The following is a 15,226-nucleotide window of genomic DNA, read 5'->3' as shown; positions in this document are numbered from 1 at the left end:
GCTATTTTCTCCATCAGATGTTGAAAGTGGTTGCTGATTGGAAGAAAATGATTTGGGAGCTTCTATTTCTACTTTGCAATACTAGAAAAGATGCTTTACTAATATTTGGGATGCTTTACTAATATTCAATGTACAAAGTAGTGGCTTTAGTGGCAGTGCACTCACTCGGCCTGTGTGCCACATGAAATGTGACTTGGAGCTCAAGATTACCTGAGAGAAGAGCAGAACTCCTGGCACACCGGGCTTAAGAGCAGCCCCTGCCTTCCTTCACGGTCAGCATTCACCATTCACATGCAGCATGTGCGAAACTCAGCCAATCACATAGACTCGACTGAACCATTTTAGGCATCATATTATACGGTTTTAACTGAACCAAACAACGGAATAGTCGAGTGAATGGAGGACAGTCTAGCAAAGAAAGAACTCGAACAAAAGGCAGAGCTGATGCCTCTCCTGTCCGTCCCCCCCACCCCCGCAACTCTTTGGAGTCACAGCAGCAAAAAAAAAAGCGAAATAATCAGAGATGGAAAAGAGATCTGATTAGGCAGTCTCAAAACTCTTCAAAGAATTTGTTTTTATCCACTATCCCAAACAATGACCTCACCCAAAGTGTGTGATATATCCTAAGATACTATTTAATATCTCAGACATCATCTAATGATAGATTTTGGTCGTGGTGAGCATAACATTTAAAACCTAAGCTTTATGAACATGAAATGCAAATTGTGATTTTTTTTCAGCAATCTTTAAGGTCATTATAAGAAGGCTTTCCAAAATTTCTCTGAAACTTAATGGAAAATATTCTGAAGTCACTTTGGTGGTTTCTTGCATAACAATGAGACACAAAAAATTTTTGTCTGGCACAGACAAGCAATTCTGAGCTAAGATTGCAAAGATATCATTGCTCTTGAAACTCATTCGCTGCCCTCCTCAGAGCTATTGCAAGGAGGACCTGAAAGACAAAGTGCATAATTTTCCCAGGAGGTCATCAAAGTGCTAACTTTTCCAAAATATAGAGAATCTATATTTTGTGTGAAAGAATCTATATCAAGCTTTGTCATGAAGTAAGAGTAACAGCAAAAAGCTTAGGTACCACGTAGGTACCCTAGTCATCTTTTAACCTAGTAATTTTAAAAGTTTCTCAACTTAAAAAGAGAAATGAAATACTTTACTTTTATAATAAAACAAGTGTTCCAAATTGGCCAACATTGTCTGTGATGACTAATAGCTCCCAGCAGTCAATTTCTACCTATCTATCTCCATCTATCTGTCACCTATCAATCTATCTCCTATCCATTTATTCAAATTCCCTCTAGTGCTTCAAAGGAAAAGTAATAATTACCAATATGGTATTGCTCTTGGAGTTAAACTCAAACTATAAATTTGAAGTATCTGAAAACAAGTTAGGAAATATGTTCATTACAAATGATTTGTTGAAAGAAAAACTACGTCACTAAAAAAGTTCAGATCTGTGCACTCAAACCTGTAAAAGAATTTTCTAATCTGTTTTTGAAATCCTCCAAAGAGTTTCAATATTTTTATGCTGCTTCTTAAAAGTACAAAAATGCAACACATTCTGGTTAACTTGAAAGAAAACTAAGTGATCTCAGAGAAAATGCAAACTCACCAGCCAAAGCCAAATGCCAGGGAAAGTGCTGCACATTTGAGATGGAATTGTAGGGTGAGTGCCGTAGTCCAGAGCGCACAGGCATGGAAGCCAGGCAGGGTGGTGCCTGCCTGAAATCGCAGTACTGACGGAGGCCAAAGAAGGACAGTTGCAAGTCTGAGTCAAATTTTTTAGGCAACTTTGTGAGACCACGTCTTCAAGTAAAATAAATAAAATGTTAAGCATATAGCTCTGTACAAATACCTTAGATTCCCACTAAAGAAAAAAGTCTACACTCCCGGATACATGTCTTTCATTTGAATTTATACTTATCTTAAAGATATTTAGCTATGGAGGGCATTCTAATGACTACAAAAATTAGCTGAGTGTTGAGATAAATCTTTACATAACTATTTTATGACATATTTATTTTAAAAATAACGATGTGTGACCATACTGCTCTTAAGCAAACATAACTTGTAATAATTAACCAGAGTAAGCTATATTACTATTTTAATAAGAGCAAAAAAAGTATATACAATAATGAATAAAACACAGTTTTAATATTTTTGTCAGTTTTTTAATTTATTTGTGGTGCTGGAGATTGAACCGGGGCCTCATGCTTGCTAAGTATGTACCCTACAACTGAGCTGCATGCCCAGCCCCAAATTTCTGATATTTATGAAGCATTATGTGTTTCTTCTAAGGAGCAGACTCAAATGTTTAGCTTCTATTTTGATGCATATTTTACAATGTACAAGGCCGGATCAGGTATATAACTCATAAATAAATAAATGTTGAAGGTGGGTACATGAACGCTTACTCATGTGAGTCTAGGTAGATGACACTGCTTCTAATGAGTATTTTTTCAAATGTGGTCCCTGAACTACCTGCCTTTGGGCCACTTAGAGCACTTCTTAAAAAAATGAAAATCCCTGAATGAAATTCAGGAATTACTGATTAAGAATCCTTAAGATGTGGTCCAGGATTTTGCACTTCTAGCACACTCTTTAGGTGGCTCAGGCATGCTACCTGTGATTTGCACACCAGAGCCTCTAGTCAAGAAAATCACTCCTGAATCTGAGCTCTACATAATCCCTGTGGCCAGAGACCACCGACTGCAAATGACTCACTCCCTGGAGTGACAAGGATAAATCTGTCGGATCAGTCTCAGACTTAGAAGAATCCTTACTGGATAAAGAAGAAAGAAGGACCCACTACACTTCTCTGCCTGCACCAAGAAGGAAGTGGGATTATTAGGAAATTTTTTAATTTTCTAGGACTTTGTATGCCTAGAGCTCACGGTAATGTGTGGATATTAACTTCTTTAGCCTACACAAATCCCTGTGGGATACTCAGGAGGCAAGACTATGAAATTCTGAATATAAAAATAATACAACAAAGAAATGTGCACATTTACTGCACTTTAAAAACAAGTACTACTCTGTCTCCAAGTAAAAGTACGAAGGAAAAAGTGTCTTTTGTATCAAAATTTCTGAGAATTTCTAAATGTTGTTTTTATCCATTTTAAAGACAAATCAGACTTTCCTTCAATAATACAAAACCCAAGCATAGCAGTCCCGCTGCTTCCGGAGTCCCTCCCTGGCCTTATAACCACAAAGTCATATGCTCTTTGGATCTTACCTTCCAATTGGAAGGACCCTCTCAGCTTTCCTCGTCAAGCAAAAGCTTTCTGCATTTTCTTAGTCCTGTGTTGTGTCATCTGCCTGTCAAGAAAGCAGTTGCTTGTTTGATTGTTAATTGCCCTTGTTTTGTATTATAGAACGCATTCAAATTTTGGTAAGTAACATGTTCTTCTTTGTAATTAGATATAGTAGTTAAAATATCTTTCAATTCACCATGCCATTTTCCTTTAATCAGCACATCAGCCAGGCTTTAAGGATGATGTTGGAACCATATCTGCAGTTTTACCACAGCAATGCTGCTCAAAGAAAATTATGTTGCCAATACATTTTGCAATGGAAATGAAATTCAAAGGTAGGAGATTTTATTTTGCAGGCCTGAAATGTGTGAACCAGATGAAAGTAAGATGTAGATGCTTCGATCATTTGTATCAACAAGATTCCAAGATGTTTCTACTGGCTGTAGGACATCGATGGCAAAAAGTACTAAGTGACCATTCGGAGAGCCTGTGACAGGAGACATGGGAGTTCTCAGACCCTTCCCTGTAGGGAAGAGGGAAGGCCGGAGTACGATGACTCAATCAGTGCATGATTAAGCTGCCTGGTAGGATGGGTTCGCCAAGATGACACAGAAACATCGGAGAGGACAAGAAGTTTTAAACATTTTCTCATTAAATCCTCTCCAACGAAGTTTTACTAGCTCCACTTTACAGAAAAGGAGACTAAGGATTAGAGAAGTTAAGTGCTTGTTCAAGATCACCCAGGAAATAAGGCCAGCCAGCTCTCTACAAATCTAAAGCAAAGGCCCTGTGTGAATCTCCTTCTCTTCTGTCCGCTGGGGAAAACCATGCAGAAAGAGGGCTCCATCATCCCCACCTCCTGTGTTTATCTTCTGGTAAACTAGCCCACTTCCTTTCCTTCTGCCTTGAAGTCAGCTCATTCAGGACTGCATGAGAGACAGATCAGCCCCAGACAAGCAGGAAGATGAGGAAGCCTGTACAAGCCCTGAACAGAAGAGGGGTGGAATTAGACTCCTGAAGTACAAACCCAGGTTTTAACACTTATTACTTGTGTGTCCTTCGGCAAGTACTTGTCTAAGATTAACAAAAGAACAATGCTCAGCATCTGGGCGGAGCACAGACTGCCTGTGTTTTGCCCCAGCTCTGCCTCTTAGCTGCTAAACAACTCTGGCAGCTCTTTATCTCTCTGTGCCTCAGTTTTTACATCTATAAAGTGAGCGCAACTGCACCAACCATATCCAGATAAGGATTAAATAAGGCACTTCATGTAAAGTGCTTGGGCCAAGTCTTACACATAAATACCCGATTATCATTAGCTATTACTCTACAGCTCTATGTTTTATCTGTAAACTAAGGATAGAAATACAATGTCAAGGAGTATTTTTGGGGGGGGTGTAGTCTAAGAATGATGAGTGCAGAGGGCTTTGTCTAGTTCTGACACTGGTAGAGGGATGTCCAGTAAAAGTGAGGTACACATCGGGCAAAGGCAAGCTCACATCAAATTGAGACCTTGCTCACCACTGGATCGCATCATTTGGCATGTGACAGGCAATTTGAACTTTTATAAAGCACTGAACATTATCTCTAACCAAAGGCCATAACCAAAATGGTGTGCTGGGAAGGGTGGATCGACCAGAACAGAAAGGAAGCTGGTTTCTACAGCAGTGAGCGAAAGCAGAGGACCCTGCACTTCTTTCAAAAATGGAGATAAACTACTCTTTCATTTCGTATATATACATTTATGAACACAGACTTTTCCCTACTTTTATCACATCCTCTAAGGCTGCTGAAATCAACTTACACACAGTGCTTGTGGTGAGCTCTCCTAGCACACAGCCCACTGGCCGAATCCAGCCTGCTGCCTATTTTTTTATGTTCATCTGAAAGCAGCTTTTACAGATGAACACTTACAACTGATTTGATGAGAAGGAATGCTGACTTTGAACCCCAATTAAATGAAACATTATCCACCCCCCAAAGACATTCCATTCTTCTCATTAGTAGCCTGCATTACAAACACTGTGTGCAATGATTATTGTTCTTCTTATGTATGTAGGTACCTACATAATCATTTCAATTTTGCCTCTTGGCCTAAAAGACCTAAAATATTTACTCTGACCCTTTACCGAGAAAAGAATTCTCTGCCTTAGAGTATCTCACTTGCGACTTTTCGTTCCCAACAGCTGGTTACTATGAACTATCAAACTCCACTGATGAGCACATTTGCTTTGCAAACAGGGAGGATATTGTATCTCAGAACACTTCTTAAACCACAGGAGAAAACAAGTTCTATGCTTTGGCAGTTTCAAACTAAGAAAACTGTATCCACCCAAATCCAGACCCACACACTTAGCCGTGAAATATATTTATAAAGGCATGTGATCACAAGCATCGCATAGTCTTCTCTGGCCGTGGGAAACACGATCCTCATGTTGCTTAAATGGACCCATTCTTTGGGAAGAAGTTATCTCATATCACATGACTAAAGTTAACTTGTAGGAACCACTGTGAAGGTTTTGGAGACCACCATTTCCTAATGTATTTCACTAGCTTGTTTGGCCGGCCCTTTTCCCAAAGGCCCTTAAAAGTACACATTCTGCCTCAGTTTCATGTTTAAGTTAAGACATTTCTGGCTCTTGACATCTCTTAAATGATGACAGCTTTTAATTTCAGCTAGATTCAAACATTAAAAATCAATTAAGGAAAACATGAACTGATTCCCTTTTAAGGAAGACAGTTCTTGCCCAATCATAGGGAAGTTAAAATTCTGGATCTAGGAAGCCTGAAAGGAAAAGAAACACTTTTTACCAAGAACCTTAAGATTCGAAAAAGTTTCTCTTTAGAAACTCAAAAGTCAGGGTTTGGGTCATTTGGAAATGAAACAGAGGAAGACAAAATCATCACTAAAATGAGCTAGAAATTTTCAGCAGTTTCCAGTGAAAAGGTTTGTCTATGAACCAGATATCCTAAAACACGTCGTATGAGGACAAGAATGCAGAAATTCAGGGGGAAAAAGGTAGTACCTTACAGGCTTTGTTTCTGTTTTGTCTCAAGAAACCCGGTAAAAAAATGGGACTGGATGCCAATTACGACGCCCCATGCTGTCAGAGCCACAGATGATTAGAGAACATGGCCACACTACTTCCCAAAACAGAAGCTCTTCACTTACAGAAGCCATAGGTTGTGACCTCCAGGGTTATGGCCTCCTTTTGTGTGACCCACTTCTAAAATTACCCTTCGCTATCTGCCTGCGGGGTCCATGTTTCCAAAGGAAACAAAGAGGTTTTGACAATTCTTTAAAAGTAGGAAAAGTAAGAAGCAATGTCTTTGCCTATTTTGGTTTTTCTTTTCATCCTTGTGATGGGGGAACATCAGACTCCATACAAAGCACCTCATAAATAAGTTATTAATGCCATGAAGTAGTAAAACAGCTTGAGGGGCTGAAGATGTCAAACACACCCATCCTGTATCCCTTTAAAAAGGTAACTGCAACATTTCTCACCATAAAAATCTATACTGCATATTTGAGCTAACAGAGTAAACCATCCGAAAACATTTGCTGATGCTTTTCTTGTGATGTCATCTCTTACACTTCATCCTACGTCCCTGCCTCCACAATAAGGTTTACTAAAGAAACAGCTGAAAATTGTAAAGGTAAAAATTGACCTTAAGACTTTCATGAGTCCATTGCTCAGCTGCTTTGACTACTCCACACTGACCCTACCCCACTACCTAAAAACTGCTTCACTTTAAACCTCAAAATATGAGACATCACAACCCCTGAAAGAAGAAATTGTCTCTTAGCGAAAACTTGACTTGCAAATAACCTTCAAGTATAAATGGCCACGGGCCGCCTCCTTTTAATACCAGTCCCACTCGTATCAGGGCTAGTTCACTACAGTTCCTTAAGGAAACCTCACCCCACATTCTACTCCCAGCCATAAATGTACATCTTCCTAGCAGATATCTCTGGACTCCACTGATCTCATTCCCAGTGGTGAAACCTTCCACAGGCATATACCTCACTGTGCACCCATACCCCTATGTATGTAAATAGACCAAAATTGTGATGATTACTACAATTAAAGGACATTATTTATAAGTATATTAACATACAAATACATGATATATATTGCAATTATGGGTATATCTATACGTATGTATATATGTATGTATACCTACATAACTATATATAAGTGACATACACATAGAACTTGCAGGTGCGGACACATGTATACATAAGGCAAGAAAAGACATGACACACAAAACTAGAAGGGAGGTGCTGGAGGTATAGTAGGTGCCCTGTTCAGGTCTCTGTCACTGAAGTGGTGTTCCTTCCTACTCCTACATCAGCAAGGATACTAATGGCTCAGAGCTGTACATTTCTCCTGAAAGTTATCATTGGCCAAAGGAAATATACTGCCCAAAGCTTCCTGGTCATTCACATCTCATAAAAAAATTCTGCCTCCAATAAATATATGAAAAAAAATGTTCAACATCATTGGTCATTCGAGAGAAGCAAATTAAAACAACACTGAGATTCTGTCTCACTCCAGAAAGAATAGCTATCATCAAGAAATCAACCAACAACAAATGCTGGAGGGACTGCGCAGAAAAACGAACCTTTCTTCACTGTTGGTGGGCGTGTAGACTGGTGCAACCACTGTGGAAATCAGTATGGAGATTCCTCAAAAACTAGGATTAGAGGTCCCATTGGACCCAGCTATTCCCTTTCTGGATATTTTCCCCGAAGAATTAAAAACCTCATACCATAGGAATACATGTATTAGAGCAGCACAATTTGTAATTGTAAATGTTTGAAACAACCCAAATGCCTATCAACTGAGGAATGGATAAAAAGGATGTAGTGTTTTTATATAATGGAGGTATACTCAGCTATAAAGAAGGATAAACTGGAGACTTTTATAGATAAAGGGATGCAAGTCAAAACCATACTCATAAGTGAAATAAACCACACTTGCATGTGTAAACATCATATTATCTCCCTTGTATAAAAACCTGAAAGAGTAAATAAGACCCAAAAGAGTACAACAGATATTGTGAAAGTGGAAAAAACTGCTCAAAATGAAAGAACAACTGGGATGGGGGAAAAGAGAAAAGAAGGAAGGGGAAAATAAGATAAGTATATATATATGCAAGACAGCTAAGCAAATAGTATTACTAATTTCTATTAGTTCATTAGAAAGAATTGTTTGTACTTATATTGTTTGATTAATTTTTTATGCCTATATCTTGTAATCTGAGCAACTGCATTGAAGATAACAATATGCAATATATTAACTTGTCATCCTATTATTATGTCTTGAAATTCTGTATCATTATTTTTATTGTTTTCTTCACTTTAAAATAAATATTTTTTAAAATCCTGCCTCTTTTCTCAAGGTAGGACAACTATTAGTGTCATGCATACTCCAAACCTCCAGGTGGATTGTGATAGAGCCTAGACGTCTGCTAAGGTCACATTTGCCTGGCTACTGACTTACATCCTTAGAGTTTCCACTGAAAACATCATCTCAATAAAGCACTTACTCAAGAATTCCTGTTTCATGCTCAGTGTAGAGAGAGGCCATCCAAGCTAGACAGTAACCAAGGAAAAGACCAAATGTGGAAACAGGAGAAATGATATCAGAGATCTGACATGCCAAGTCATTTCTTGTATTGACAGACTGTGTCTTCCTTTCTTTCTTTTTTCCAGAAATCAATATCAGGACCTTGTGTTTGCCAGGCAAGCACTTGAGCCACTGAGTTACAACCCCCATTGAGAGATCTCTAAAGACCATTTCAACTGAAGAGAATCACACACCCAAATGGATTGCTGCTGTTACCCCAAGAGAGAACCGGACTGAAGGTGGACATGTTGGGAAATGCAAGCATCAAATGAGAGGAAGTGATATCACCACATACTCAATATCAAACCATCGTACCCAAACTGGCTGGAGGTAATGCAGAGGGAGTGGGTGGTAAGTAAAACACAGATTTTATGGACTCCATGGAAAATCTTAACAACCAGCCTCCACAGAAATATCGAACAGCACCAGGACCTCAGCAGAAAGTTGTGGACATTTTCTTCCAGGCGCTACTCTTTTCCCTTTTAACAGTATGTCAGTTAAGTGTTTGAAGTCTCAAGTAAAGTTCTCAGAACCCTGGGAAGATGACTGAGTTGGTGGCAGCAGGTTTAGGGGCTTCCTGAATCCCTACACAGTAAATTACAGAGCAGTTATAGAGCAAAACTCAAAATTCATGGGCAACATTTACAATAAAACTAAGTAATGAGAATGGATGGATAAATTAGCTGTAGTATATACATAAACTAGAATATTTCTAAGCCATAAAAAGGAATGAAGTGCAAATATATGCTACAAATTAGATGTACATCAAAAATATTATGCTAAGTGAAATAAACCAGGCTGAAAAAGTCATGTATGATTTCATTTATATAAAATATACAAAATAGAAAAATCCATAGGTACAAAAGGCCAGTTCTGCTAATTGCAGAGACTGGGGTGACAAGGGAACAAGGAGAACTGCTTGTGAGGTTTCCTCTCAGAGTGATAAAATATCTTAGAACTTCATAGAGGTGGTAGTCATCATACTGAAATGTACACTTTAAAGTGAGTAGTGCTATGTTATATGAATTGCAGCTCAATTTTTAAAAGAAACTAAGTTTTGTAGATAATTCTACAAACCCCAAAATGTAAATAGATGAGAAAAATCACCAGTAGCCCCTAGACCTACACCTTATTAGGTTCTAAGTGGATGAAAGCAATGGAAACAGCAAAGCATCTGACAAACTCAAGAAGAGGAAAGTCTCAATAGTAGAAAAACACTCCCTGGAACTTGTGAACACTCCATTTAAAATCAACAGACCTGCAGTCTCCAGAAATAAGTACCAGCAAAAGGTCTCCCCAGGAATTCTAAAAAAGCTGAGACTGTGGACCCCTATGCATCTCCAGAACTGGGCCACAGGCTGCCTTCAAGGGCAGAGCCCCATATTGGACAGTAGCTTCTGGGAAGGGACACAAACTGAAGAGAGATAAAGGCAGAGAATGTTAGATAAAGGTATGGATCAGCAAGGAAGAGCCAGGAAATCTACAAATGAGCTACCATTTTATTCAATGTTAAAAAATTAAAAAGAAGGGTGTTTTATGGTCATAAGGGCTCCCTGAACACAATTTTTCTCCTCAGATTTTAAGAAAACCTTATTCACACTTAAATGAGTAACAAAAAAAGCAAGTGGTCAGATTTCATATAGAAGTTCTTCAAGAAAAAAGGAGCCCCATAATATCTAGAAGGACTGAAATACACATCAAAACAATCCAAGACTTGAAAGTCCAGTATAAATCAATCTTTTGAAAATCACAAACAAAATATAATAAAATTTAAGAAAAACATATGTAGAGGAAAATTATTTTTAGAAATAAAGAAAAAATTAGATAAATTCAAAAGACAGCAAATGTAGAAAATAATTCATAAGAGAACAGAAGGTTAAAAAGCAGAAAGTTTTTAAAGTCAAAAAAGTGAAGTGAGGGATTACAAAGATTAGAGAGACCCTGACAAATGTTTAACAATAAGCAAAGGAAATCCACTCACATATACAGAAAAGTCCAGAAGAAGAAAACTAAAATAAGGAGATGGAACAAATATTTTTAAATTACAATTCTAGAAAACTTTCCTGAAATAGGAAAATTGTATAATTCTCAGGAGCATGAAAATATTGAATCAGAACAAACAACACCAAAATACTCCAACCTCCGCAAAGAGAACAAGCTCCATGAATGCACAGCTGTCAAATATGTCCAAATACATGAAATTACAACTTCGAAAATCATATTCATCTGAATGAGACAGGCATCTAATATATTGTCACAAAACCTGAGTAAATTAAAGGACAAAAACCACAAATTTATCTGAAGTTTTCTACTTGGGTGTTATGGTTGATACATTGTGTCAAGTTGGGGAGTCTAGAGGTTTGGCTAAGTGACTCAGCAGGAAGCCAGGGTGCTTACTTTGTATACATCCTGAGCCTGTGGAAGAGGAGGGCATGGAGATTATGTGAAAGCTACATGCCCCTTAGGTGGGGGTAGCCTGTTTACAGAGTAAGGCAGGGAAAGAAGCTGCTTGCCGCCATTCCTCCTTTTTTGCTCTGGCTGCATTGCTGTTCGGCTGCCGTTTCCCCCCTTTGCTCTTGTTGCTTTGCTACCTTCTGCCTCGGAGCCAGCCAAGTATGGACTGAAACTTCCACAAACTGTAAGCTAAATAAACCTTTCCTTCCATCATTTTGGGCGTTGGATATTTTGTCTCAGCAATGAGAGAAAAGTAACCAAGACACTGGGTCAAAGCACTAGAGAGATGAGAACAAGCATCTCCTTATAAAATGACTCCAGTTAAAAAGTGACAACAAAATAAAATTAGCATAACACAACTTTCAACTTCCAACAAATGTATGTACTAGACATTGACTAATAACAGCTCCTAACGTCAAAAATGCAACGTAAGTGTTCTACACCATCTTATACATGAATCACCCCACACAATCTTTTCAATATGATGCAACCAGTCTGATCCATTTCCTGCACCCAGCTACTAATTTGCAGGAAAGACAGAGGATAGAAGATACTGAACTGCGTTTCCAGGAGTTTGCAATTAGAAAATCGAGGTGAGGGAAGTGCTAGAGATACACAGCCCAAGGTCTTCAAATTATGAATTGTATAAAAAGGAAAAGATTTGAGCAACTCCCCCAAAACAGTCTCAAGACAGATTTGTGTGCCTAAGGTTCACTAGAGATAAACTATGGACCAATATCTCTCAGAAAGGAAGAAGCAGAATTAGACAGAAAGCAAACTACAGTACCATTTAATTATAACAAAGGAATAACCAGTCCCACAGGGGAGCCCTGGAGCTGGGAGCCCTGCACAGTTACTCTCGCTGTCATGAGATAGCCACACCAGTTGTGCTTGGCATTGACAAGGCAGCAGATGCAAGCTGTCCCCAAGAAATGAGAATAAATGGCCTGTAGTGTCCCAGGGTCCCATGTCCCATGGGCTTCCCCAAAATAACCACTTACTTCATTAAACCAACAAGGAGAATCATCTCAAGAATAAGTCTGATGCAAGACAGTCTGCTGGTCTTCTACAGTGTGACATAATCACGGAGGTGGCATGACAACACTTTGGCCATGTTTCCTTGGCCAGGGGCAGGTCCTGAGCCTCGACTCAAGGGAAGGAGACTATAAAAGGTCATATACACAAGACATAGGGATAACAAGGACTCCCACCAGCATCTTCCACGTACCCCTCTGTGGTGTACCAGGGAACTGGAGGGCATACCTATTGAACAGTCTGTACATCAGAAGAGGTTTCCACTTCTGAAAAACTCCCAAGAGTTCCTCTAATAGGCAAGATAATCCATAGCATCTAAAAATATACAGTGCACTGGCAAAATAGGAAAGAATCTCAAGGAAGGGACGAGCATAAAAGTCCTGACAGTTATTGAGAGGCGGCACTGGTGGGGCTTATGAGTTGGTGGGCAAAGTTCTATTTCTTAACCTGGGGTAGAGAGGGGCACATGGTCTACAGGTGTTAGCCTTATAATTTGTGAAGGAATGGACTTATGTTCTATATTGTGTCTGTACTTTTATTACTACACATTTGCAGCACACAGTGATTAAACTCTGGGTGGAGCTGGTCCATGTACATGACACATTTTAATTCCTTTTCATCCCCTTCCTCTTTTCCCTTTCCCTTCCAGCCTTCTCTTGCTCTCCTTCCCATTTGAGAAAGATCTGACTCCCTACTTCCTATTACCTTTTACTTTGTTCTTTATTTATAACTTGTTTTTTTTTTTTTTTTTGTATAAGAGAAACAATGCAATATTCAAGTTTTGCATCTATATTTTAAGGCTAAAGTTTTTAAAAAGTAAAAAAAAATCTCAGGACAGGAACACAACTGACCAAGCTGAGACAATATTCAGTCTTTTAAATCAACTGGTTGCTCAAGAATGTAACATCTTCTGTTGAAAACATGTCCTCCCAAATCTTGCCTCCCACTGACCTTTTTAGTCGGCTACCACCAGTGGGAAATTTCAATGAAAGATGAGTGAACAGGCCCTCTTCCAATTCCCAAAATTATATCCCTGACAGAGGCAAGTTGAAAAAAATGGCAGCATTTCCAACTTAGAAATTCTACTCACTTGTGGTAATCAAAGTAAAAAAACATAGGTATTTCCTGTCACCAAACAGCCGTGTGCCTTATAGAGTAAAGCTGTGTCAAAACTTTTTTGACAGCATGAACATAATGGCATGTTACTTCAGTGAAAATGTGTTGAGGCTGTCAGCAATAGAACCAAGCTCAAACTGGCTTTAGCAAAAAGGAACTTTAAACACTCACATGACAGAAAGTTCAAAGCTGAGTACAGCTTCCCGTTGGTTAAGTCAGCAGACCAGTGATGTCAAGAAGAACCAGATTCTTTCTGCTCCTCTCTTTTATCCACATTGGATTTCTGACAAAGTTGAGTCAAAATGGCCAAGCTAGCACAAAACTTCACATCATGAGGCAATGTCAGGAGGAAGAAGATAAAGGACTCTCTCTTCTTTTGACTCTTTCTTGGGGAGCAAAAATTTTGCCCAGAAATTAGTTTTCCCTTGTGTCACATCTTTGTCCATTTTCTGTAACTGTAACAGAATACTCATTCAAGGCTGGATAATTGATAAAGGAAAGAGGTTTATTTTGGCTCATGGTTCTAGCATCCCGGGAAGTTCAAAGCATGACACCGGCATCCATTCAGCTTTTGGTGAGGGTCTTGCTTCAGCTCATGGGAGAAAGCAGAAAGGAGCTGGAAAGAGACAAAATACAGGAAGTGGACTTGCTCTGTAAGAAGCCACTCTCAGAGAAGCTAACCCCATCCCAAGTGAGTGAGAGCTCACTTGCCTCCCAGAGAGCCAACCCAGGTCTTGAGAAATATATTAATCCTTCTTAAGGATATTACTCACCTGCTAAAGGTCACACCTCCCAGTACCACCTTAATAATGACAACCAAATTTCAGCGGAGTGCCAGGGGGACAAATCATATTGAAGCCATTACCAGTCACATGCTCATTTTTAAACAAATCACCATGTAGGGGAATGTGCTTCTTTCCAGATCACAGCCTCCCTGGAGAGGGGGGGAGGGACTCCAACCTCCCCTGAGAGAGCCTCACAGGGCTGATGGAATGCCTGAATAATATCAAAGTTCTCATCAGAATGAGGAAGCCAGGATTCGACCAGTGATGCAACCTGAATCACCCGCACACAAGTAAACAGCCTCCCGACGGCCTTTGCTTCCCAGAAGTTTCAACTACACAGCCTCGTGGTTTTCTGACATACAAAAATTAAGGGTCTAAGAAGTAACAGAATCTGAAAGTATAGTTCAGTAAATATGGTCATAATCCTCTCTTGTTGGCTTATTCCCACTAAACTAACAAGAGGGTGCAATATCAAACAGAGAAGGCGTTGTTTACAATCAAATTGCTTATTAATCAATTGCAAAGACTGCCCATGCAGTTTTTCTTCAGGCATAACTGAGTCAGTCGAGTCCATGTGTCTGTCATTCCTGTTTCCTCCGACAGTCACATCTCTGCCTCAGTCCTGGAAGATATCAGTCCTGGGAAGTCTGGGAGCATCTAAGGACCAGAAGAAGCTCTTGAATCAGTCTTGTCATTCATCAGAAGTTCTCTGAGCCCTCACTAAGCTTCCCATCCCCACTAAAACCTAACAAGCCACACGCAGACCATGAAGTGATGATTTGAAATACCAGCTCCAGAGTCAAGTAGATCTGGAGCCAAACCCTAGCTCATCTTTACTTAGCACCTGCGTAGCACTGGACAAATTTTTTATACTATCCTTGACTCTGTAAAATTGGAGTTAATACTTGCACCCTAGAATCTTTATGATAAATAAAGG

General features: G+C 39.3%; 1 long non-coding RNA gene across 1 annotated transcript in view; it reads right to left on the bottom strand.

Annotated features, from left to right (window-relative positions):
* The window catches only part of LOC106149774, a 43,487-nt gene extending 29,096 nt beyond the window's left edge, over nucleotides 1-14,391 (bottom strand). Inside the window, exons 1-2 of the long non-coding RNA XR_001236144.1 lie at nucleotides 14,278-14,391; nucleotides 13,676-14,120 (exon numbers count right to left, since the gene is read on the bottom strand). This is a non-coding gene — a long non-coding RNA (uncharacterized LOC106149774). The remainder of the gene's footprint in view (nucleotides 1-13,675; nucleotides 14,121-14,277) is intronic.
* Nucleotides 14,392-15,226: the final 835 nt, after the last annotated feature.

The sequence above is a fragment of the Chinchilla lanigera genome, unplaced genomic scaffold, assembly GCF_000276665.1.
Source record: "Chinchilla lanigera isolate Chin_1 unplaced genomic scaffold, ChiLan1.0 scaffold00052, whole genome shotgun sequence".
Taxonomy (NCBI): Eukaryota; Metazoa; Chordata; class Mammalia; order Rodentia; family Chinchillidae; genus Chinchilla; species Chinchilla lanigera.
The sequence above is the reverse complement of the archived record's forward strand: the minus strand, read 5'-3'. Positions and strand labels throughout refer to the sequence as shown.